Source organism: Pongo pygmaeus, chromosome 3 (genome assembly GCF_028885625.2).
Source record: "Pongo pygmaeus isolate AG05252 chromosome 3, NHGRI_mPonPyg2-v2.0_pri, whole genome shotgun sequence".
NCBI lineage: Eukaryota > Metazoa > Chordata > Mammalia > Primates > Hominidae > Pongo > Pongo pygmaeus.
This window is the reverse complement of record NC_072376.2, coordinates 178835026-178861515: the sequence shown is the minus strand read 5'-3', so window position 1 is coordinate 178861515 and position 26490 is coordinate 178835026. Positions and strand designations below refer to the sequence as shown.

The window sequence follows — 26490 nt, the reverse complement described above, 5'->3', positions numbered from 1 at the left end:
TGAAATATATAATAGAAGCCCCACATACATAGGAAATTCCACTATTGGAAGGTATTAAGTCTCCTAAAATTGATCTGTAGTTCACTGAAATTCCAATAAAAATCTTAGTAAGAAATCTGTAAAACTTCAAAAGATGATGATAAAATTCATATGGAAGAGTAAAGAACCAAGAATAATTAAGAGAGTGCTGAAGAAGAATAAGTTACCTATAATATATTCAATCTGTTATACAATCAGAGTAATTAACACCACGTGGTATTGGTACAGAAGCAGATGAACAGTGGAAAAGAATAGGGAACTCAGAAATTTGGAAATTTAGTACACAACAGGAGTGGAGTAAAATCATTGGGGAAAGGATGAGCTAGTCAATCAGTTTTGTTAGGACAAATGATTTTGCATGTTAATAATGATTCTTACCTCACACAAAACAGAAAATTAATTTTAGATGGATTAAAACTCTAACTGTGCAAGGCTGACTTTGAAGCTTTTGGAAGACAACACACTGTAAGATCATGAGAGTAAAGCTGACCTGACAACGATGAGCTTTGACCAAGCAATTTCATTTTTAGGTAAAACAAAACAAAACAAAACAAAAAACTAGAGGAATTTCCACCCTACATATACAAGAAGGTATGTACCAAAAAGGCTAATATTTCTTATGACAGTAAAAACTAGGAAAAAAGCTAAAATAAAGAAATTGAGGTATATACATACTTAAAGTGAAAAGAAGAATAAATAAAATTGAATTATATAAAATTATATACTGTACATATTGTTTTTAAAAGCATCATGGGGCCGGGTGTGGTGGCTCACGCCTGTAATCCCAACACTTTGGGAGGCCGGCCAAGGTGGGCGGATCATGAGGTCAAGAGAACAATACCATCTGGCCAACATGGTGAAACCCTGTCTCTACTAAAAAATATACAAAAATTAGCTGGGTGTGGTGGCATGCACTTGTAATCCCAGCTACTCAGGAGGCTGAGGCAGGAGAATCGCTTGAACCCAGGAGGTGGAGGTTGCAGTGAGCCGAGATCATGACACCGCACTACTCCAGCCTGGGCGACAGGGTGAGACTCTGTCTCAAAAAAAAAAAAAAAAAAAAAAGCATCATGGAAGAAGTGCAGACTGACACATATTTTAAAAGTGCAGATTCCTCATATATGAAATTTCAAAACATGCATCTTTTCATATTATTTATGGAAATACATGCATACAGTAAAAATACAAATTCATGCATAACAAAGAAACAGTCCAACTTTAGAGGAATGGCTCCTTCTGAGACAGTGAGAAGTAAACAGGACCAACAAGAGCTATCCAGGCCTTTCAATTAAATCTGAAATGCTTTATTGTATCTGTAACATTTTATTGTATCTGTAGCATAGTGGATGTTAGTTATATTATATTATCTGTGATTTTCTGTATGTTTTTAACACTTCATGAGAAATTTGGCTTGACAGAAGACGCTGGACTTATTAAAGTGAGTAATGTGTTTTCTCATAGCAAATAAGTCAACTTCTCTAGCACCTGGGAATATCTCAGCAGGAAATGTCTAATAGTAATTGCTCACACAAATGCTTTAATATGCCCTGAACAAGAATATAACCTCCTATAATGATTTTGAGTGCACACTTTATATTCCAAGGGCCTCTTGGGAGTAACAAAGGAAATTCAAGTGGAAAGCCCCATCCAACTGGCAGCTCCTGGTCCCCTGAGGCAATCTGCTACTCTGAGCAGTAGTGGAGGAACAATTCTCACACTCTCAGGAAGGATTTAGACCATCTTTGGTCCTGTATTTGGATTCATTATTGGGACTGCCTACTGGAAAGCCTACTCGAGGGACCAGGGATAATTGAAAAGAGTGGGAGTGGGAGAAGGCAGTGCACTTCTTCAAAATTTGAAACATTTCTCTTCTAATAATAGTAAGTTTGAGGGAGTTGTTATCATCCACAGACACAGACAATAGTGAGAACACACACAACTAAGGTCCTATATGATGGGTGGACATCACAGGTGAGGTCCTAACACCTAGAAAAGCCCAGGACAGCCCAGGACTGAACCTTGACATCTAGTTACAGTGGTGGAGTTCTGTGCAGCCATGGAAAAAGAATCCCAAGGACCTCATGGTTAGTCATCTTCAGAGCTGACTTTCCCACAGAACAGCTCTGCTCTTGCCAAACAACGAATGATCACACTGTGGGTCCCAGAGAATGCTGAGCCTGGAACTCAGAGATACACTTCTATGGGAGGACATTGGCTGCTGTTCTTTTATATCAATTTGGGATTAAAATAGGGCTTTGTTCTCTTAATATGTAAACTAGAACCCTTAACTTTTATAAAGCACTTTCAAATACACGATTCATTAGATGCTTACAACCTCCTAGTTTCGCTGATTTTGGATTGTGGGGGAAAGTCACAAAAGTTGATAAGAGGCAGAAATGGGGCATTCTTAGCCTAGTTTTGCTGCTATAACAGAATACCTGAGACTGGGTAATTTAAAAGGAACAGAATTTCATTTTCTCATAGTTCTGGAGGCTGGGAAGTCCAAGATCAAAGTGCTAGCTCCTGGTGTGGTTCTTCCCACGTCCTCATAGGGTGGAAGGAGGAAGGCAGGAGAGGATATGCTGCGTCCTCACATGGCAGAAGAGCAGAAGAGAGAGAAGTCATTCCTGTAAGCCCTTTTAATAACAGCATTAATTCATTCATGAAGGTGCTGTCCTCACGACCTAGACACTTCTCAAAAGGCTCCACCTCCCAACGCTGTTGCATTGGGGATTAAGCTTCCAACATATGAATTTTGGGGGACACATTTAGTCCATAGCAGAGGCTCTAGGGTAAGGTAGAGAAACAGAATTTTTAGAGGCTGGAAAGCTTCACAGGCACATTCCTTGGCTTCAGGTCAAGATCTCAGGTACTACCATTCTTTCCCCACAGTCATCCCAGAAAATGGCTTGTCTTGTTTCTTTGTCCATAACCAAGTGTTGCTTCAAAACTTAACTCAGGAACTAATTATTCATCTAGTACAGAAAAAACAGTCTCACAGCTTTTTTCCAGCTCTCTAGTAAAAAAGAGCATAAAACCAGCCCACTGAGGTTTTCTAATTGTTTCACATTGAAAGAGTGAGAAAAGGCTTCTATCTCAATTCTTATTCTCAATTCAGCCTTATAGAGCAGTATCTTCCAGGACAGCAGAAGTGCTAGGCTGGCTGTCTCAGGATCATCTATGATGCTTGTTAAAATAAACATGGATGGGTCCTATTGCTAGGGTTTCTTTTTTTTTTTTTTTTTTTGAGACCAAGTTTCACTCTTGTTGCCCAGGCTGGAGTACAATGGTGCGATCTCAGCTCACCGCAGTCGCCTCACATATTCACGTGATTCTCCTGCCTCAGCCTCCTGAGTAGCTGGGATTACAGGCGCATGCCACCACGCCTGGCTAATTTAGTATTTTCAGTAGAGACGGGGTTTTGCCACGTTGGTCAGGCTGGTCTCGAACTCCCTACCTCAGGTGATCTGCCTGCTTCGGCCTTCCAAAGTGTTGGAATTACAGGCATGAGCCACCGTGCCCGGCCAGGATTCTTATTTAATCGGTATGAGGTGGGCCCTAACATCTACATTTTTCCCAAAGTTTCATATGTAATTCTTAGGAATAGCTAATTTGAGAAATTATGACAGAAGGAAAAGACAAGATCATTGTGAATGCTTTAAGTAGAAGTTTAGGGTTCACATAGGACTGAAGATTTATCTATATTTCAGAGAAGTTCTCATAAAATTTTAGCAAGGGCTTTCAAAGGAAGGAACTTGAAAATAATGTAGCCTTCACATATTTTTATTTCGACATTCAATATTACATGATATAATAGGTAATGCACTGGTTCTGGCTTGTAGACATTGTGAGAGCCGGTTGTTAAATTTTTGGAGATTTTGTCATTCAGTTGTTAAACTATTGGTAGCTTGAAATCAGCTAGGGTGAAAGTATTCACATTACGAAAATCAGGAAGTGCTACAAATTAGGGCATTAACGCCCTGGGGAGCTTGTTGTAAATTTACCATCCATCCCACTGGCTGTAGGGAACAGTGTATTATAAAAATGAACATTTTACTTAGTACTATTCTGTCACTCCTTTAAATGTATTCAATTGAAACTGATACCAAAAATATTTGATATCCACCAACCATTATCCACTTGAAAAATGCAGAACAATCTCTTCTTTCATAGATCCAAAATTTACATTATCCCACTTTCTTTCTGAGCTCGTATTTCCTTTTGACAATCTATCATAGGATTTTGTTCAGATATAACATTTTAAGCTTGAAAGTCTGCTTTTGTTCATCTAATTACATTTCTCTGTAATAGAATAGGTACAAAAATTGAAATTAGAGAGTTTTAAAATTTTCTATGATTATAGTGGTCTAAGTTTTAAAAAAAAATTTTTCTGGATTGAGTTATTAGTACTGTTATTAGACAACTGATCCAACAACATAAATATATTAGTAAGGTAAAAATGATTATTCATTATAAAATGCATGTTTTAGAAATGCATCTTTGAATACAATGAACGGCCTATTAAAATTAGTTATATATTCAAGGATAAATATTATCTATTGCCAGCATGAGACAGGCTCTACTGAAAAAAAGTTGTTAATAAATAGAAATGAAAATAATTTAGTTACATGAATGTCCCTCAAATCTCGAAAGTCCTTCTTAGTTTCAGGCCAAAAATCACATGGTGATTTGGATCTCAAAAACGGTCCTTGATGTGTGAAATGTGTGGAAGCTGCTGCAGGTGAAAAACAGGACCTGAGGTCAAACACTCCAATTGTAATCACTCAGCATCCTGCCTCTGTGATCTTGGATCATTTATGAAGTTTCTGATTCTTTCATGTTACTTATCTGCTAGATAAGTGGATAACATCCCCATCATGTAGGGCTGATATGAGGATGAAATGAAGTAATAAAAATAAAATGTCTTTGCCTCATTTCACATAATATAATGTCCTCTAGGTTCATCTATGCTGTCACAAATAGCAGGATTTCATTCATTTTTATGTCTGAATAATATTTCACTGTGTGTATGTACCACATTAGCTGTTGAGTCCATATCTTGGCTATTGTGAATAGTGCTGCAATAAACATGGGCGTGCAGATATCTCTTTTCACAAATTGATTTCAACTTCCTTGGAGATAAACCCAATAGTGAGGTTGCTGAAACATTTGGTTGTTCAATTTTTAGTTTTTTGAGGAAACTCCATACTGTTTTTCACACAGGCTAATACTGCCTGACCTCATGCATATGTGGAATCTACAAAAGCTGATCAAATGGAAGGAGAGAGTTGAATGGTAGTTAGCAGGGGCTGAAATGATTAAGGCTTAGGGAGGATGGGGAGACGTTGGTCAAAGGATACACAACTACAGTTAGATGGGAGGAATAAATTTCAAGAGAAATTTACTTACAGCAAGGTAAAATTTATACTGTACAGCAAGGTGACTATAGTTAATGATAATATAGTGCATTCTTGAAAAATTTAGAGTGAATGTTATGTACTCTTACCACAAAAATGATAACTATGTGAGGTAATTCATTTGCTAATTAGCTAGATTTAATGACTCCACAGTGTATATATACTTTAAAACATCATGTTGTATGTGATGAAAACATACAATATTATTTCTCCATTTAAAATAAGTAAACTTAAAATTTTAATTTTTTTTAAGTGCAGTGAGAATGTGAGTGTTCAATACATGGTAGCTCTCATTTTTAAAAATTTAATTATTTTAGGAACTTTTTTATTTCATAGTGTGAGATACACGAGTAGGCTATTCTTATAAAAGGTCATAAGGAAATATAAGATCTGGGTGGTTAAAGAAAAAAAAAAGGAGGATTTTTAGAGGCTTCCAGGAGGCCCAGGAACTCCTTGGTAGGCCTAGGCATTTAGAATATAGGCTGCTTTTTTTTAAAGGATCTTACATTCTTTTTGTGGAACTAAAGCCACAATGGTGAATTTTGGTGGAGAGGAACACATCAGGACTCTTACACTCTCATGCAGTGGGATGTGTCTGCCAAATTCCTATAGTATTTAATGGGAAATACTGATATGAATCTTTTTTCAGGTCCATGAGAACAGTTGGCCTCCTAAAAGTCCTGGTCCTTAGGCAATGAGGAGTGGATCTGTTGTCAATTTAGAGTTGTGTAGTCAAGATTATAAACAGGAGTATATTAGAAAATGCTTATTCAGCAGAGCGCAGAGTGGCTTTGGTAGAAAAACCTTTTAAGAAAACTTACAAGAGCCTTTGGGTCACTGCTCATCCCCTCCAAGTGACACAATGACTAAATGTTTGTGAACTTAATAACTTGAATCACACAAGACTGGGAAGAAACATGAAGTCTTAGTAAATCTTATTTCTTTTTTTCCCTGAAACCAGTGGGAAAAAAAATTCACTAAACAGTATTTCTGAAAGTTTGGACCAGTCAAGATTTTAATTAAAAAGCCAAATGTCTGTTGATGAATTTTAAGCCAATAGGAAATTAAAGATCAAACTTCAAACCTCTCAGGAAAACAGTTTTGAAAGGAAAATGCTCACAGACCCACCGCTGGGTGCTGCTGTGATAAACAGATGAACCCTTCCATATGTGCCTAAATTCCAGTTACACCCATTGGCCAGAGCCATTATTGGCCAAATCTTGCTGCTAAAACCGCTAGGCACTGATGAGAGAGGTGCCAGAAATAATAAGCTGGAGCTTAGGCAAAACCCAAGAGGAAACACTTGATGTCAGATATGAGTTTGCCATTGTTTTGAGGGAACATGGATGGAGGAAAGAGTATATGCCTAAGTGTTTGAGAATCAATGTATATACCTTGACTATCAGAATGGATCTTATTTTCCTTGGCCGTTCAAAACTGACACGAGATCATCTTTTGCTGATATTTACTTTAATGGTGACATTCATTTCCAGGCTGCTATCCAGAGTTATTCTAGTATTAAGAATGCTTTTAAAAATAACAAATATATGAAATAATAAAACATCAAGCAGATGTTTATAAACATTAGTCAAGCTCAATTAGTGTAATTGTGACACTATATCCACTCAGGGGGAACTGATTTTGCTAGAGGGGACAAATAATCTCCTAGGCCTCCCATGCTTATACTGAGTTTTCATCATTACTGGTATGTGGCAGGAAAGCTGCAAGCGGGAAAATCTCACAAAACACATGCATACTCTCTTTCCTTATATGCTCCCATGACTGTTTCTATCAAGATGCCCCAGAAAAACCATAACTGAATCCTAGATGGACAAACCAGTAGTTCCTTTAAACAACCAAAAGCCACATAGACTTTGAAAGCCGATAAATGTTAGGCTGACCCAGAATCGTGTAGTTTCTGGACTTGGCTCTCCTATTTAGCAAGCCACAAGGCAATTTAACTTGCCACTTAGGAGAGTTCAGCGAAGTCACTTCCATCTGAATTGTATAATAATGTTTATAATCCCCATAGTACCACTAAGAATCATAGAATTTTAGAGTCAAAAGGGACCTGGGAAATGATAATATCCAACAGATAAAATTCAATAATATCCAAAAGTTACTTAGTATATATTATGTGCCAGAATTGTATTGTATTATTGTATGTCTACTAAGTCCCAGATCTTGAAACTACAAAAGTTGACATAATTGGCCCCACCCTTAGAGAGCTCACAGTATAGAAGGAAGAAAAATTCATACAGAACAAAATTAAACTACAATATGACCAAGCTCACCAACAGAGATACAGACACAGGAGCATGAAGGAGTTAATAATTAATGTTTTAAAAGTTAGTGACAGTCTCCTGGAAAATGTAAATTTTTGTTCTGTTGGGAAGGAGAAGGTATATGTCATCCAGCAGAAAGGTGGGGGAGAATGATAGAGGGAAGAAGGCCAAAAGGTAAAGGTATTCCAAGAATAGAAACCAGCAAGAACAAAATAAACAAACAAACACAGAAGTGTTAGCCTGTGTGCTGGTATTTGTGTATTTGTGTATTTGTATAACATGAGTAAAGTCTGGAGTGACTGAAGTATAGGTGAGTGGCAGAAAAATGCTGTTTGACTGCTTTACTAAGAAGCCTAAGCTGATCCTAAATAGGGAGGAACCTCGGATGAGTTTTAGCAACTTAGGGTAGCATAAAGGGTGATTGAAAGGAGAAGATTGAGGAAGAGGCTCTGAACATAGTCGAGGGCAAGCAAACTATGCTAGTACTGATGAGTTCTGAATTGGAGCACTGAATGAAATCAGTTAATGAGAGACCAGTGAAGTCTTAAGTTTCCTTTTCCTTAATCCCAAGATTTTGGTTTTCTGTCTGATTCTACATACTGAGAAAACACTGGGTGAAAAGTTATCCGAGGTTCAAGTAAAGTGCAGCACACCACCCTATTTAGGAGCAGAGGTTGCCTCCTTTGACATCATGGGACTATAGTTATCTGCAGGGTTCATGGTCAAAGCCTGGCGTCAATTGCAATGTGGGAGATTTAAGGGAAAAATCAGTCATAGAAAACCATAGGAAGATATGATCCTCAGCTGCTTGTGGAAAACTATCCTCAGCAGGACTTTGGTATTGTGAAATATTTTAATAATAATGCAGGCCTGTGAATTCCTTGTATTAAACAATGTGCCAAATACCTGGCAGCCAGCACAGCTGGAGCAGTGGTGGGACTGGAGCCCCAGGGTTGCCCCTGCCCTACTCTTGCGCTCTCTGCTTCCACTTGTGGGTCCCAGCAGAAATGTTCTTCACTGAGGCAAAGGATTGCTTTGTGGCTTGGGGACATCGAGGCGATCTCCTTGTACCAGTCTCTGATAGTTTTGCTTAGCTGCTGCTTGCCTGCCTGACTTCTGCATACTTCTGACCACATTTAACCAAGACCCCTGCTTTGCTCACATCTGGCTCTGTCATCTGTAATTTCTTAGCCAACACCCCAAATCTAGAGCTCTTCAGGGATCTGGTACAAATAACTAAAATGGCTCTGAGATAAAAAATATACTTGTACAAAGTAAATTTTTAATGGTACCATTTGAATTATGACCACTTAAAGACAGAAATATGGTTAGCTTTTACCTTCTTTTTCCTACTCATACTGAGAAATGATTCCAGTTGTTTTGGAATGTTTTGCCAAATATTCTCTGCCTCTGTTTTAATGATATCTGCCTAGATTTTTTTTGTCTTTCAGCTTAATAAAATGAATGAAAACTAATAATAAATATAAAACTATTTAAAAATCTGATAGAATATTAGAATTAGGAGAATGGGGGCTATAAAATATGACCTGTCTCCCAATTTATGAACACCTATGAAATCACGGACAATTTTCACCAGGACTCTCTCACTGACAGCTAAACTATAAAAAAAAAAAATGAACAAACAAAAAAATTTTTTATCACCTTTTATCCATTTATCACCCTTGACATGTAGATAACCTCAGCTACAGCTGACCCTTGAACAATGCAAGAGTTAAGGGAACTGACTCCCTGCAATGTTAGAAATACAAGTATAACTTTTGACTCCTTAAAAACTTAACTACTTAATTGCCTTCTGTTAACTGGAAGCCTTGCTGATGACATAAACAGTCAATTAACACATATTCTGTAGGTTGCATATTTATTATATACTGTATTCTTACAATAAAGGAAGCTAGAGAAAATAAAATGAAGGCCATTATCTTTAGCAGACTAATGCAGGAACAGAAACTCAAATACCACAGATTCTCACTTTTAAGTGGGAGACAAATGGTGAGAACACATGAACACAAAGAGGGGAACAACAGACACTGGGGCCTATCAGAGTGTGGAAGGAGGGAGAGAATCAGGAAAAATACTAATGAGTACCAGGTGATGAAATAATCTGTACAACAAACCCCCAAGACACAAGTTCACCTAGGTAACAAACCTGCACTTAAAAGTTAAATTCGTATCGCTGAACTTAAAAGTTAAATTTAAAAAATCATAAAGAAGAGAACATGTATTAATGAATATGTTCATTAAGTGAAAATGGATCATTGGAAAGATCTTCATCCTCTTCGTCTTCACATTGTGTAGGATGAGGAAGAGGAGGAGGAAGAAGAGGGTTGGTCTTGCTGTCTCAGGAGTGGCAGAAGCAGAAGCAAATCTGCATATAAGTGGACCCTCACAGTTAAACCCTTATTCAAGAGGTCAACCCTTATTCAAAGGTCAACCGTATATAAAGTTGGAATCCGCTTACCTCTGTCTTCCAACCATTGGTCTTATTTTGCCTGTTGAGACCACATAAAGTAAATCTAAGCTCTCGTTCATAAGATAGAGACAGATGAAGAAAGAAACTATAATCACCTAGATTTATATTTTCCTGAGCTCCATATTCCCAGGTCTATCAATCATTACTTGTATGAGTTTTACAAATCCCTCACTCTTTTGGTCACCCCTCCTGTGGAAGCTCATTATTTTGTCAAGGTTATTTTTCTATTTCCAGAGTATTGTCAGAACATCTGGAGATGATACTTCTGTTAATACTATGTAAGATTCCATTTTTTTTTCAACATCTGTGTCACTGTTGATTCATTTTAAGCTTAGAGCCAAATGAAATCCTTAGGTCAATTACTTACCAAACTATTTGCTTTTAAACCAAATGCTATTTCTTCTACTAGCAAACCAATAGGGAAGGAGGTGTAAGGACTGAGAAGGAATTAGCTAGTCTAGGCAAGACTCAGAAAATTTTGGAGAAACACATTTCCATTTGAAATTCTCTGTTTGTAAGGCAATTTTTCTTTTTCATTTGAAAACATCATAAAGCGGAGTGATATGGTATTCTCTGGGGTAATTTGAATTCTGTCTGACATTACAGTATGTATGATAAATCAATTGCTAATAGGGCTAGAAATATTTACTTCCTAAATGATCCGTATCAATAATTTTATTAAAAAGTTACACAAATTTTTACTAAGAGAACTGAAATATATGTGAAGCACTTTGGTATCTTCCATTTACCAATTCAGTGTTTATTTTGCTTGGTTCAACACTGCTATACCAGGACCAGGGCCAAGAATGGACAAGTTGTTGAATAAATCTAAGAGAGTACTTTCTGTCTACTGTGTATTAAAATTCCTTTAGCAATTTCTAATTTCTTTCTTTCTTTTTTTTTTTTTTGAGATGAAGTTTCACTCTGTCACCCAGGCTGGAGTGCAATGGTACGACCTTGGCTTGCTGCAACCTCCACCTCCCAGGTTCAAGCAATTTTTCTGCCTCAGCTCCTGAGTAGCTGGGATTACAGGTGCGTGCCACCACACCCGGCTAATTTTTGTGCTTTTAGTAGAGATGAGGTTTCACCATGTTGGCCAGGCTGGTCTCGAACTCCTGACCTCATGATCCGCCTGCCTCAGCCTCCCAAAGTGCTGGGATTACAGGTGGGAGCCACTGCGCCCAGACTCAATCTCTAATTTCTTTTCACTTCATTCCATGTTTGGAGAGTGCTCATTGTGGGGCAATTATACATTTTACCTGTGTTTTGTTTTTTAAATGCAAACACTTAGATAATATGCATGGGAAAAGAATCTTCTTTCTATAATTAGGCCAAAATATTATCTTTTCACAAAGGAGATTGCATATTACACCTATAAACATAAAAGTATTCGCTCTAAAAGACAGTGCTGTGGTGTCGGAAAATGTCAGTTTTCCAATTTCAGTTTCAAAAATTATATTGCGTCATTATACATGAAAGACCTGTAGCTACTAAGTGCTGTGGTCTCCATCACAGCAAAGTATCCCATAGTGAAGGACAGATATCTATATATATATATCCAATTCCCATAACATAAGTTTTTAAAAGATCCCTTAATTTAGGTGTTGGGAAAATATTAAGATTTACTATTTGGCTTCAGAATCTTTGGCACTTTGTTAAAACGTTTGGCCTGTTTTTGAAACAAAATTTCTTTGAAAAATCTACTTGCTTTCTCCAGGAAAATTAAAAAAAAAATCCCCTCCCAATATTACATTGCTTTTATTGAAAAAAGTCTTTCCTTTGAGAACTTGAGATCTCTGATGCTCTCATGCCCCTAGTAAGTTCCCTGTCCAATTACCTATCATCGCCCAGCTGTGATTCACACCCTGCACTTAGATTTAATGGCTGAAAAAAAAATTTACATCCAGAACAGTTCACATGAAACAGGTCAAAGGGACATAGCATGGATAATTCTCAGCACACAGATGTTCAACAGAGACAACGCAGAGACCAGCATGGAAATATTACTGCATTTGTAATCCCCGCGTGCTGTGGCCATTAACAAAGAGAAGCAGTGCAACTATGTGTGTTCACCTGTCTACTCTGGCCTGCAACATTTCAGTTGACCATGTCATTGTTTTTCTAACTACACCACAGCTTCCCCAAATCATGACTGCTACAGGTTGCTTTTTAGACACTGAAGATTTAGTCTGGAAAGAAAGTCACTGAAGATTGAATAATGAAGAGACTATAATAGTGTTTCCTCTAATAAGTCCTAGTGGTCACTGCTAGCTTACTGTAACACTTTGTAAAAATATGAATTAAAAGACAACGGCCCTTGCAACAAAAGTGATTTGCTTTAGAAGCCAAAGACTCATCACAGTGCTGTGAGTTTTAGAGGCAAAAATGGCAAAAGGAGGAAGTAGAACAAAGTAAAAGAAATATTCAAGCTGGTCACGGTAGAAGGCCATGTCAAATGAGTATGAAGTCAGAGTTCACCAAAGCCACTTGTGGATAGAAATCAAAGGTAACCTTTCCAGGCTGAGGCCATGCATTGTATCTGAGCTCTGGCCACACAGTGGAGACTTTGGGAGACCTCCAACTGATGGTTACCTTTAGAATGTTCACCTCCACAGGAAGACAGACATTTCATGCATCCAGCCAGTATTTATTGTTTAAGCCACTACACTAGGTGCTCTGAGGAATGCCCAAATCAGCCAGCCTTCTGTTCTGAATTCTACCCTCAAAGTGTCTAGAAAAGGATAAGCCAGGTACACAAACAACAGTAATATAGGGTAGAATTTGACAAGAACTATGAGAGTGGCATAAACTGCCATGGGATTGAGAAAAGGAAAGAGATCCCAGCAGGAGGCCCAGGGGAGGGAATTCTGGAAGGGTGGGCAGTGGCTTCATCGGGGAGATGGCACTTTTTAAACTGGGTAATTCACTAATCGACCTATTCATAAACCTTTTCACTTTCCTTTCCAGGTCTTTCTGGAGGTTTCCTCATGGAAAGATGGATGAAAACAGAATGTGGCCTCCATCAATATAGTGCAATGTTGGGTAACAGAATCAACGCTACTTGATAGGGATTGAGTTATGTTTAAGCAGGAAAGCACATGAATCCTTCCTAATCATCTACCGGCGATGTCCAATATGGCGGCCACTAGCAGCATATGGCTACTTGTATTCAAAGTAATTAAAATGAAAATAAGTTAAAAATTCAGTGTTTCAGTAGCACTAGCTAAATTTCAAGTGCTCAATAGCCATATATGGCCAATGGCTACCATATTGGACAGAGCAGGTATAGAACATTTATGTCATTGCAGAAAGTTCTACAGGCCAGCACCAAAGGAATTAATATCAAAATTAAGAAGACTGTACTTTGCCACTGTGATTTCCAGGTACTTCCACATGAGTAATTGTGAACTGCCATAAATTATCTTGAAATTAGATATAAATGCCACTCAGAAGATGACGGAGGACTAGAAAAATCTATAATGTGACACTGATCACATTATAGATATAATTTTAAATAGTTAAAAATGAAATTATTTGAATTAAAAAATGCCTTAGGGTATTTACCTTTGAAAACATTTGGAGAGAGGAAAATCAATGAAACACAGCGTTAGTCAAGAAGGAGTAGTCACGAGAAGAGATCAGAAACGCTGGAGGCCAGGCGCAGTGACTCACGCCTGTAATCCCAGCACTTTGGGAGGCTGAGGCAGGCGGATCACCTGAGGTCAGGAGTTCACCTGAGGTCAGGAGTTCCAGACCAGCTTGGCCAACATGGTGAAATTTGTCTCTACTAAAAACACAAAAAATTAGCCAGTGAGGTGCCTGGCACCTGTAATCCCAGCTACTTGAGAGGCTGAGGCAGGAGAATCGCTTGAACCTGGGGGTTGGAGATTGCAGTGAGCAATCAAAATTTCACTCAAAGAAATTTTGCTCCACTGCACTCCAGGCTGGGTGACAAAGCAAGATTTCATTTCAAAAAAAAAAAAAAAAAAAAGAATGGAAAAAGCAAAACGGTTAAGATGGGTAATCTGATTTAGAAATTAGAAGAAAAGAGGCAATGAAAAAATATACTTCAGTCAAGCATCAGGAGTGATTTTTTTTTTAAGTGAAAATGATAGAACAGGAGAAATACTCTGGGGATATAGAAGACATCTTTTCTGAAGCCATTATCCACATAATCTAATTCTCTGGATTTATCTAAATCATCTACAAAAAGCCCACTTCCCTTACCTAATTTCTCTTGTATGACAAAGTGCATGTTATAAAGTTGTCTACTTATTTTTTTAATTAAAAGAACATTTATGTGTAATTTTAATGCTTTATTTGAAATTAGTCTTTCAACCTCAACATTATAAATCAAGTTATAAAGCCCCAGGAGATTAAAATATTATGTCACAGATCAGTGGAAATTTTCTTAATGATTCACAGCGAAATACAACTGCCTGAAACTGAGCAAAAGTTTCCAATGAGAATTCAAAGGAGACATAATAGTTTGCCTCATTTATATCTCTATCATAATTAAAATAAACTTTGAAAGAACAATCTAAGATTTATATATATGTTAGGTAAACAATACTTACATTTTGCATTTTGACATTTGTGGCACCGAGGAATGTATACTTAAGTATCTTAAGGAAACCAGCAAAACATCTTTCTAAGAAAATGAACTAACTTTCTTCCTATTGTGAAATTGGGATTAAAGAAGAAATGTGTGCATTTAGAAAAGGTAAACCAGCATACAAAAACTCTAATGATGTAGTTAATGCTTTTTAATTGGTGGAAGTGAGCCTCTTTAATAACCCAAGTTTATGAAGAAGGTCACAATTTCTAAGCTGCTTGAGTGGGAAGCAAAAACATATTTGATGTAAGACATCATAAGTAATGAAGAAATGTTATGGCTTTAAATATTATTTAAGGTCATTTGTTACTTAATGTATCTTCTTATTAACAGGACGTTTTTACATGTTAAAGTAGCACCATATGAATAATCAATCTAAAAATAGTGTTTTATGAGAAATTGGAGGTTGGGGAATGAAAAAACCCAAATATTAACACTATTACCTATTTTATATTTGAATAGTGTTTTCAAGTTGCTTTTAATCCTTACAGCAGTAATATCTGAGAAGCATGATTACCTCCTTACTACAGGTGGAGGAACAGGGCTTAGAGAATTCACATAGACTAGAGGTGTTATGTCACTTTCAAATCAAAGCAAAACTTTCCCAGTGGGGAGCCCAGTGGATTGAGAGATAAGAAGTGGAAAATTTGGTATTATGACCTAGTGTTCCAGGTTTTCTGTTCATAATTCAATTGTGGCAGACATTCGTGCCACTAATGGCTATCTCCTTCAGGGACATGGAAAGTTTATACTTCCCATCGCTTTCAAAGCTTGGCATGGCCATGTAACTTGTTTCAGCAACTATATGTCCATGGAAGTGATGTCACATCTTAGCAAAAGCGTTTAATTGACGGCGCAAGACTCTCTAGCGTTCCCTTCTCCAGCATATGTTGATATGCATCTGTCCTGGGCCCACAGAAAGAACTAAATGTTTGTTTTCTTGAGTCTCTGAGACATTGTAATTGTATATTATGGAGCCAGATCTAACCTATCATGGCCAAAACATTTTGCACAGGCATGCTGCATAACGACTTTTCAGTCAATGACAGACCACATATATGACAGTGGTCCCAAAAGCTTATAATACTGTATTTTTACTGTACCTTTTCTATGTGTAGATAAGTTTAGATACACAGCTTCTTATGATTGTGTTACAATTGCCTACAGTATTCAGTATAGTAACATACTGAAAAGGTTTGCAGCTTAGGAGCACTAGGCTATACCAATTAGCGCAGGTGTGTATTACTTACACAAACCCATCTAGGTTTGTGTAAGTACACTCTATGATGTTTGCATGATGAAACTGTCTAATGCAATGCAGTTCTCAGAAAGTATCCCCATCGTCAAGGGATGCATGACTGTATTTTAAATCTAACTGGGCCCCAATTCTATCACACACTTAAAATGCAGCCTTTTCTTTTAATTACTATAATATCAAAAATGTTTGATGGGTGCTTTGGTGCACTCAAAACAAATTCCCTGAAATTCCTTCTCTAATTACATTCCCTGCTACTTTTTATAACAAATCCATTTACCTCCATTTATTTTTAAGAGCCTTCCTCTTAGCACCAAACCTCAAAATAGCAATCTCTTGTCTTTGTGCTGGCAGTCAATGACTGTTCCTGAATTTTTATTCTTTCTCTCTTACTATAATTTTTTTCTCTTCTCCAGAACTTACACTTGGCTGTTCTGTAGCTACCAGATACTAACATTAAAAAGTTGCCTCTGCCACTATTCTGTCTAATAGTAGGTATTTTTTAAAGACAGTACAACTGCAGCTGAGATCATACTGGTCCTTTATGCATCAGGATTCAAACTCAAACTCAAACTCAAACTCATTTAGGCCAAGGGAGGGAGTTTACTGGATCACTGAGTTCAAGAAAGAGCTAAAGAATTAGAAGGTGTTTCACCATGTTGGCCAGGCTGGTCTCAAATACCTGACCTCAAGTGATCTGCCCGCCTCAACCTTCCAAAGTGCTGGGATTACAGGCATGAGCCACCACACCCCAGAGGCGGAGGTTGCAGTGAGCCAAGATTGTGCCACTGCACTCCAGCCTGGATGACAGAGTGAAACTCCGTCTCAAAAAAAAAAAAAAAAAAAAGAGTGAGAAAGTGGCATGGACAGAGGAACAGCTGTTCGTCAGAAAACCTGGAACCAGTGAGAAAATCCTGTTTTATCCTCCCTCCAGTTTGATTCTATTTCTTTCTGTGTTCTAGCTTCATTCTTGAGGCTTATAGACAATTGCTGTCACATGACAGTGGCAGCTCACACATTTCATATCTCATAGTCTCTCCACATGATAGATACTAATTCTTTTTCAGTTACAGTATAAGGAATCCCAAAGGAGGTCTCAGGTTGGCTCAGTTTGGGTCAGGTGTCTGTACTTCAACCAACCAATTAGGACAGAAAGAGGATATCTTGCTGGCACTTGGGGCAGGTCTTCCTCTAGCCTCCAAGTGGCAGGGCTGGTCCCACAGATGGAAGGACAGCAAGGTGAATAGACAAAACTATAGATGCCCACTATAGTCCTACCCCAAAATACTGATGTAGTTTAATCTGGTTTTAGTTCTTATAATTAAGATGTTGAGTATAGTAACTGTAGTATAGTTTAATCAAGTAAGTTAGATTACAGTGGGTTTTATACAGCTATACTTCTGCTGTAACTGAAAATCTACTTTTTAAAATTATTATTATTTTTAGAGATAGGGTCTTTTTCTCTGTTGCCCAGGATGGAGCGTAGTAGCATGATTATTGTTCACTGTAACGTCAAACTACTGCTCAAGCGATTCTCTCACCTCAGCCTCCCAAGTAGCTAGGACTGCAGGATCATGCCACAACACCCAAGTGTGTTTTGTGTTTTTTTGTTTGTTTTGTTTTGTTTTTAGTTGTTATTTTTGAAGAGACAGGGCTTCACTATGGTGCCCAGGTTGGTCTTGATCTCCTGGCCTAAAGCAATCCTTATGCCTTGGCCTCCCAAAGCACTGGGATTACAGGCATGAACCATGCTCGACCTTCTACTTTTATTTGAAGGTAAAACTGGCTTACAATTGCTTTTAAACTAAAAACTAACAGTGAAATCTGGAAACCATGATCCCAACTTTGCATGAAGATTAAATGAAAAAAGCATAGATCTGGGACAAAAATGCTACTGATCCCACCTGCAGGTCAGCTCTATAGTCAGAGTGCTCTTAATCTCACTTCTTCTTCTGATCATCCTTCCTCTTCTACTTTAACCACTTCTGTATTTCAGTAGGTTGAAATGACCTCTTATTGCACATTGAAAATCACGTTTTCAAGAGGCTCCTCAATTCATATATGGATAAAAAATGTATAGAAAAGGGAAATTCACTTGTCCTGCTCTTGTAGAAAAAAAAAATAAGCATTCTCATTGAAATAATTTAGGAGTAAAATATGAGCACGCAAGAATTTCCTTGGTAGAGTCTTTATTTCATAAATTAGTTCCTAAAACTGTAGAAGTGTCTGGGTGAGCTTTTCTAGGGTACTGGGGATGATTTTCATTTGGTGGGAAGAGTTTCAAAAAGCAAATTTCTACATCTTTTAAAATCCTAACCTGTTTTCGGTATGCTACCATTTAAAAATATTATGCCTACCTGAAAATCAAAAGGTATCTATATATGTAAAAATAGGATGATCTTAGAATTTGTTGCCTAAGCTTGAACACTTTTGAGATTGAAAGGGGGGCATTATTAAAAATATGGCTGGACAGCAGAGTAAATTGAAACAGTTCTTCCCAAATCAAATCTTAAAATCACTCTACTTAGAAGCAACAATTGATCAATTTGGCTTCCCATTATGCTCCATTTCCTACCCATATTGTAAAAGAAAAATAAATCCTTTGCTTTTTTGAAAAACGGGGAACGCTACAATTGACTTATTTTCCATGAAACATTCATATGTAACTGGCAAATTTTAAAAAAGAAAGCTGATTATTTATACTGTCTTAAATGGCAGAGATGCCATTTAGAATCTATAGTTTCCTAGCCCAGCTAGAGTCAGTAAGTCAGGCCGTAACACACTGTTACCATTTATTTGGACTTGGCCAAAAGAAAACGAGGCCTTGAAAATCCTCAACTGTGGTGGACCACAGCCTCGCCCCTCTCGCACAGCTCTGGAGATTTCCAATGGGCTGAGGCCTCTGTCCAACAGCAGAGATGAAGCCATAAATCAGACTTTCCTTGGAATCACGGGGAGAGGACTGGGGCAGTTACTGGCTACGTTTATTCTCCACAAAGGCCATTCTATCCCGACTTGTTCAGAGCAGTTACTTTCAGATTAAAACTGAAAGGAATGCATCGATTGAGTACTGCACACACTTAAAGTGTAAAAAGAAAAAAGCAGAAATTATTTTGAAGTAATTCTGTTTGCCAGAATTACTTAGGCTTTGAGCTTTTCTTTCAACCCATTTCCAATTTCTAGCATTATGTTGTCATTATTCAGTTATGATATAAAACAACATAGATATTGATACAAGGCATTACTGCAATGCACATTCTGACTGCTGTGTTCTGCCCATTAATTCCTGTGCTTCTCTTACTCTCCAAAAACTATGAAATCTGTTAGTATTGGTCATCATTTAAATCCCTCATCGATATTGGAAAATCTCTCCTCTTTCTAAATGTGCTTTCGTTCTGTGTTTCTCTCATAAGGTTTTCCCACTGTCTATTCATGGAAATACACATTTCATTTACACAACTATGAGGCACATTTTTTTAAATCCATGGCCTGCTTCCCATAATTCTAAGGCACTCAAATAGATATGTCAGATAGACATCTCATTCTCTTCCTAAATGGAAGGTAAGGAAAAGCAGGTGACATTCCAAGAGCCACATTAAAAAAAAAAAAAAGTCTCTGGTAACTGTGTTGAGATATTAAGGCCAACAGTCCAATTATACACTATTAAATTCCATGAGTGAGTAGGGATTAGTTCCTTTATTTACAAGGACCACCACAGTGCTGGATGAAGCCACTTAAACGTGAATTCTGTCAACTTGTGAAGAGCAATTCTCTAGTACCATAAGTCTTTCAAAGTATGATTTATTACCTCCAATAACACTTAAATATAGGCTGAAATCATTCAATCATCTTTTCACGGATTCAAATAAATTTGTCAGAAAGTTATAAATCATAGCCCAAGGAGAGACAGGGAAGCCTATAATATTCTGCATAGTATCCATTTGGGGTATGCATCAATCAATTGTGCTCATGATAAATTGAACAACTTATGTGCCTCACACTATTAAAAATAATTTTAGTGAATGAGTCACACAATTTTCTTAGTGGTATGCAATAGTCTTTGTTAAGCTTGTGAAATACGTTAAATGTTAAAAGAAGGAAAGGAACACATACCCACATGTATATATAGATATATATGTATACATCTTTATGTGTGGATACATGCATAAGCTACACATACATGTGTTCACATATAGATATAAATAATGATAGATAGATAGAGGGGGAGAATAGATATACGTGTATAGAATTAATTAATCACAGACAACAAACAGAGATGTTTAGAGTTAAAGTAATTATTTACCAATGTGGTGTAGTGTTTGGCGCATGCCAACTGAGTAAACGATCCTTTCTCTCCCACGAGCGCAGATCTCCACAGTGCTAAGTTTACGAATTCAGTTTTCTGCAGTTGTAAAGACTAAATAGGATATTGCCAGTTCATCACTGTGAGCTCCTAATTTTATGAAATGTGAAAGACTCATAGATACCCAAGGTATGCAATGGAAGTCATCTCTTCAAAAATAACAGGCATTAGGATTTAATTTTAGTTTTAAGGGCTTAGGGCTTTTAAGTGTTTAGAAAACTATTCAAATGATAATAAAACTGAGAGCACAGCTGCTTTTGACAGTTTATGTTTCTTCTAAGCATCACGACTAACTGTGACTAATCCCTCCAAATTAACTTAATTTTGTAGAATGAAGCATATCAAAATATTGAACAAAATCCTTCTTGCGAAGATGAGCCAGATTTGCACATTCACCCTTCTTGACTGTTGCAAAGTCGCCTGGGGACACTTAGCATTCCATAGTTCAACAACCCTGGCCATGTTTTACTTCTAGGGAGTAGTAAACTTTTACTTTCTTATTGGAATATTTTATACCTGAATATAGTTTATGTCCCAGTTTTTACTTTCTTATCTTACTAATAACTCACTTTTAGGCAGAAATAAAGGAAGGGGACTTCAGTTGACAATAAGAAAAATGACTTAAGTGAACAACAAAGAAATAGATGCCAAAAAAGTCCTCTTCTTATTTTTCTGTTTTAAGTATTTATAATTTTTTCATTCTAATAATACCTTTGTAGAATTTGGCGTGTTGGCTAGATGATTTTAAAATGGATGATAATTTATATTCTGAAGCATCCCACGCCCACATAGCAATGGGATTGGAAAATACTTTCGGGCCACTCTCAGCGATTATTGTGATTCTCTGACTCTCAACAATTTACTCTGAGCAGGTAAAATAAATTCTGAGTAGCAAAGGAGAAGGTCCTAAATTTTCCATAATGTAATTATTATAATTGGGTTACTTACCTATGGAAAAACGCAAGTTCAAATGCACAAGGTTCCAGATTGATAAAAGCCTGAAAATTGGTTTTTAATAAAAACTGTTTGTAATCTAGCCCAAGGTATGTCAATGAACCAAATGTGCATGACTGAAATTTGCAGGAAAATCTCTTGGAAAAGAATAACTCAATCATTCTAAGTACTTTGCACACATTTTATCTAAAAGTTTTATAATTTGACTCATTACAGAGGCCCCTCAACTGCCCCCCGCAAAGTTATAGCCAAAACCCAAGAACAAAAATTAACCTTTTTTAGTTGCCAATGTTGAAATTACTTTTTCTGTTCCAACCTCCTTGTTATCTAAGTGGCTCCCTGAGACCAACATCTGAATGAATGCAGGGAAGTTTCCTTTGAATGTGAGATTACACTGGCCCAAAATAAAAACTTAATTTTTCCCTAGATCTTTTCCTAGGAATCATGTTATTTCTTTCTATAATATGTTCAAGCTCTGATGGTGTCTAGTTCCGCAATCACATCATGGTATCTTAACCCCTTACTTCCCTAAGGTTCACAATTAAGCTGCCCAGCAATTTGAGAATAGAGCCCATCTATAATCCACTGGATAACGAGCAATCCTCTGCTGAACACTGTGAAACTCCCACCAGTAATGAAATGCATGTTTTGCTAGCAAGTACTATCCAGCTTTAGAGAACATTTTCTTTTTTCAGTTTCCCATGCCATAAAAAACCAGGAGAAAAATATTTCTTTTTGTCTTTATTTTCCCCTTAGCTCAGAAACATAAATAGTGTTTCTAGATCTCTTGGATGTGCAGAGAAAATTCGGCCCCACTATTTAAAGATGGTGATCGTGGTGAACTTAAGACTTTATTATTCAAATTATTTTATTTCTTGGCAGAAAATTAGGTCAAAAAATAACCAGAGGCTTTAAAGAATAGGAACAAACAGCTGTTTAGGACTGTTTTCTGGTTTTTACCATCCTTACAAACATATCAAAAACCCTATATGGATCTTATAGAAAATAAGTAAGAGTATTTCGAGTAAGACTTTAAAGAACAATACGCTACAGACTGTTGTGTAAAGCAAAGGGGAAAAAAGTGTGAATGTTTTTGCATGTATTTATTAAGAAAGCTGGGCAAATGTACTCATTCAATTAGTACCATGTTGCACAGGTTTGTAGCCTGGGAGCAATACGCTATACCATACAGCCTGAGTGTGTAGTAGGCTATACCATCTAGGTTTGTGCATGTGCACTCTATGATGAAATCGCCTAACAACACATTTACAGAAAAGTATCACCATCATTAAGTGACACGTGACTGTACTCTTAAGGTGAACATTACTAAAGTAGCTCCAGAAAAATGGCTCCATGCACCCACTCTATGGCTCTCCTTTGACTTTACTGAATGCTAACAAGACTCACCACTCATGCTGATGCAAAAGCCTAGGAATCAAGGCACATCAGGATGGGTTAACAAGCACCACGGTTGAACATCCCCAGTTTTGGGTTTAGCATACCTGTTGTCATGATTTGGGGCACATAAAGGGCACAAAAAATAAAAGCTGATAGGAGAATTATTCTGAAAGAGAATTATCTTTTAGAAGCAAATCAACTTGACCGCTGACTTTGGTTGTAAAAAGAAAACCCTCAGCACATTGATAGGGTAGTTGACAATTGAGAAATTAATTAAATTTTACATCCTAACATAAATTTGGGTTTCCAACAGCGGCCCAAGGGGGAAGGTATTCGAGCAGGAATAGAGAGAGGACAGAGGGGTGCAGAGGAAGAAAGTGGGGGAGAAGCCAGCCCAGACAGAACACAAGGGCAGGGGCCTGGGACCTAAGAAAAAAGAACATTCTGAGAGCAGTGCCAGGAAGAAGGAATGACTGGTAGAATCTTATAAACCAAATGTTTAGTATTTAGTGTAATATTTTTTCAAATAAGTTTTTTTTTCTTCTTAATGTTGGGCTAGGCTGTACGACTTAAACATCTAAGGAGATGATAACTGTTCTTCAATGTAGCTCCCCCAACCTTGTCAAATGAGCTACAGATCATTCCTAATAAACCTATCACTAAAGTATATGAGTGGCATTTGAGGAAATAAAAAAGTGGCTGGATTCCTTTGACCTGGAGAAGAAAGGAGTCCCCAATTGGTAGTGGAAAGGCTCAAGAAAAATAGAAACTTGAATGGAAAAAGGAATTTAGAAGAAAAAGTGACCACGAGAAAGTGCCACATATTTTGTGGGGACACATTGGAACTTCAAGCCATTTTTATTTAAAGATCAAAGGACCATATGCCCTCCACAGGCTGAGACTAGAAGAAGTCCAGGCAGTTGGCAGAGGGCCTACATATAAAGTAATCAGCATGAGTGGTGAGTCTTGTTAGCATTCAGTAAAGTCAAAGGAGAGCCATAGAGTGGGTGCATGGAGACATTTTTCTGGAGCTACTTTAGTAATGTTCACCTTAAGAGTACAGTCACATGTCACTTAATGGCAGTGATACTTTTCTGTAAATGTGTTTTTAGGTGATTTCATCATAGAGTGCACATGCACAAACCTAGATGGTACAGCCTACTACACACTCAGGCTGTATGATATAGTGTATTGCTGCCAGGCTACAAACCTGTGCAGCATGGTACTGTTTTGAATACTGTGGGTAACTGTAACACAATGGTATTTGTGTACCTCAATACATCTAAACATAGAAAAGGCACAGTGAAAATGTAGCGAAACTCCACCTCTACTAAAAATACAAACAGATTAGCCAGGCTTGGTGGCAGGCACCTGTAATCCCAGCTACTTGGGAGTCTGAGGCAGGAGAATCGCTTGAACCCAGAAGGCAGAGGTTGCAGTGAGCCGAGATCGTGCCACTGCACTACAGCCTGGGCAACAAGAGTGAGACTCCATCTCAAAAAATGTATACATAGTATAAAAGATAAAAAATGCTATACCTATATAGGGCACTAACCATGAACAGAGCTTGCAGGACTGGAAGTTGCTTTGGGTGAGTCAGTGAGTGAGTGATGAGCGAATGTGAAGGCCTAGGACATTGCTGTATACTACCGCAGACTTCATAAACTCTGCACACTTAGGCTACACTAAATTTATTTTTAAAAACTTATCTTTCCTCGTTAATAAATTAACCGTAGCTTACCATAAACTTTTTACTCTATAAGCTTTTTAATTTCTTAAAACTTTTTGCCTCTTTTGTAATACCATTTAGCTTAAAACACACACTGTATAGCTGTACAAAAATAATTTCTTTTTTTACATTCTTATTCTATAAGCTTTTTTCCAGTTTTAATTTTCTAATTTTTTTTACTTTTTTAATGTGCTTTGTTAAAAACAAAGACACAAATGCATGCATTAGCCTAGGCCTACACAGGGTGAGGATCATCAATATCACTGTCTTCCACCTCCACTTCTTGTCCCATTGGAAGGTGTTTAGGGACAATAACATGCATGGTGCTATCATCTCCTATGATAACGATGCCTTCTTCTGGAATACTTCCTGAAGGACCCGAGGATGTTTTACAGTTAATTTTTTTTTAATTTTATTATTATTATACTTTAAGTTTTAGAGTACATGTGCACAACGTGCAGGTTTGTTGCATATGTATACATGTGCCATGTTGATGTGCTGCACCCATTAACTCATCATTTAGCATTAGGTATATCTCCTAATGCTATCCCTTCCCCCTCCCCCCACCCCACAGCAGGCCCCAGTGTGTGATGTTCCCCTTCCTGTGTCCATGTGTTCTCATTGTTCAATTCCCACCTATGAGTGAGAACATGCGGTGTTTGGTTTTTTGTCCTTGCGATAGTCTGCTGAGAATGATGGTTTCCAGCTTCATCCATGTCCCTACAAAGGACATGAACTCATCATTTTTTATGGCTGCATAGTATTCCATGGCGTATTTGTGCCACAATTTTTTAATCCAGTCTATCATTGTTGGACATTTGGATTGGTTCCAAGTCTTTGCTATTGTGAATAGTGCCTATAAGTAGGAGGAGTACACTCTAAAAGAACAATGAAAGTGTAGTATAGTAAATACATAAACCAGTAACATATTCATTTATTATCAAGTATTATGTACTGTACATAATTGTATATGCTACCCTTTTATATGACTGGCAGCGTAGTAGGTTTGCTTACACCAGTGTCACCACAAACACATGAGTAATAAGTTGCACTAAGATACAACAATGGCTTTGCTGTCATTAGGTGATAGGAATTTTTCAGATCCCTTATAACAGATGGGACCGCTGTTGTATATGTGCTCTGTTGTTGACCAAAATGTCATTATGCAGGGCGTGACTGTATATAGCTACCTCTTCTCTCAGCCCACTTCCAGATAAAAATAAACTCTGAAAGAGCAGCAGGGTCATCTCTAGGAAAATAGAAAATGAATGATCATCTAGGACCCCCACACCCCGAAATCACTTAATTTTGACAAATAATCTAGAAGGCAACATCTCTAAAACCCTTCAGGATACTAGACTGTTAGTAAACCAGACCCATCAGTTAATTAATAGAGAAGCAATGTTTCTGGCTTATATTTTTAAAAATTGGATATAGCAAAATATCTTATTTACTATAGATATACACCTTCTGCCTACAAGAACTTGAAAATGAGAGAAATAATAGTGTCCTATGGACAATAAGTGTTGAGTTTAAACCATCATGATTTAAAGTGAAAGTAGTGTAAAAATCATATTTAAATGCAATAACATATCTAAAGAAAGAAAATAGTAGCCCTAAAGCAAAAAAAAGAAAAAAGAGAGATTTTGAAAGACAAAAATAGTGAGTACTTACTGAAGCATTATGCAAAGGAATGCTGCATTTCCTTAAGGTCTCGACCTGTTGAGTCAATGGGCATGAGGTGCATTTGGTTGAGGTGCCCTTAGTTGACATCTTGAAACACTCAAATCATGAGCCTCACTCCACCATTCTCACCAAACAAACTGCTTTTTATGCAGCTTACCTATAAGGAGATAAATACTGATCAGATGTAAATGATACATTGTACATTTGATGTTTTTATGTGCTGCTGTAGGTTAATAAATTGGCCATTCTGATTTACAC

The 26490-nt window shown here is 37.4% G+C and overlaps 1 long non-coding RNA gene across 1 annotated transcript in view; it reads right to left on the bottom strand.

The window, feature by feature from the left end:
• LOC129035248 (uncharacterized) overlaps nucleotides 1-26490 on the bottom strand; it is an 84396-nt gene that overhangs the window by 44492 nt on the left and 13414 nt on the right. Inside the window, exon 3 of the long non-coding RNA XR_008502154.1 lies at nucleotides 26221-26389. This is a non-coding gene — a long non-coding RNA (uncharacterized LOC129035248). The remainder of the gene's footprint in view (nucleotides 1-26220; nucleotides 26390-26490) is intronic.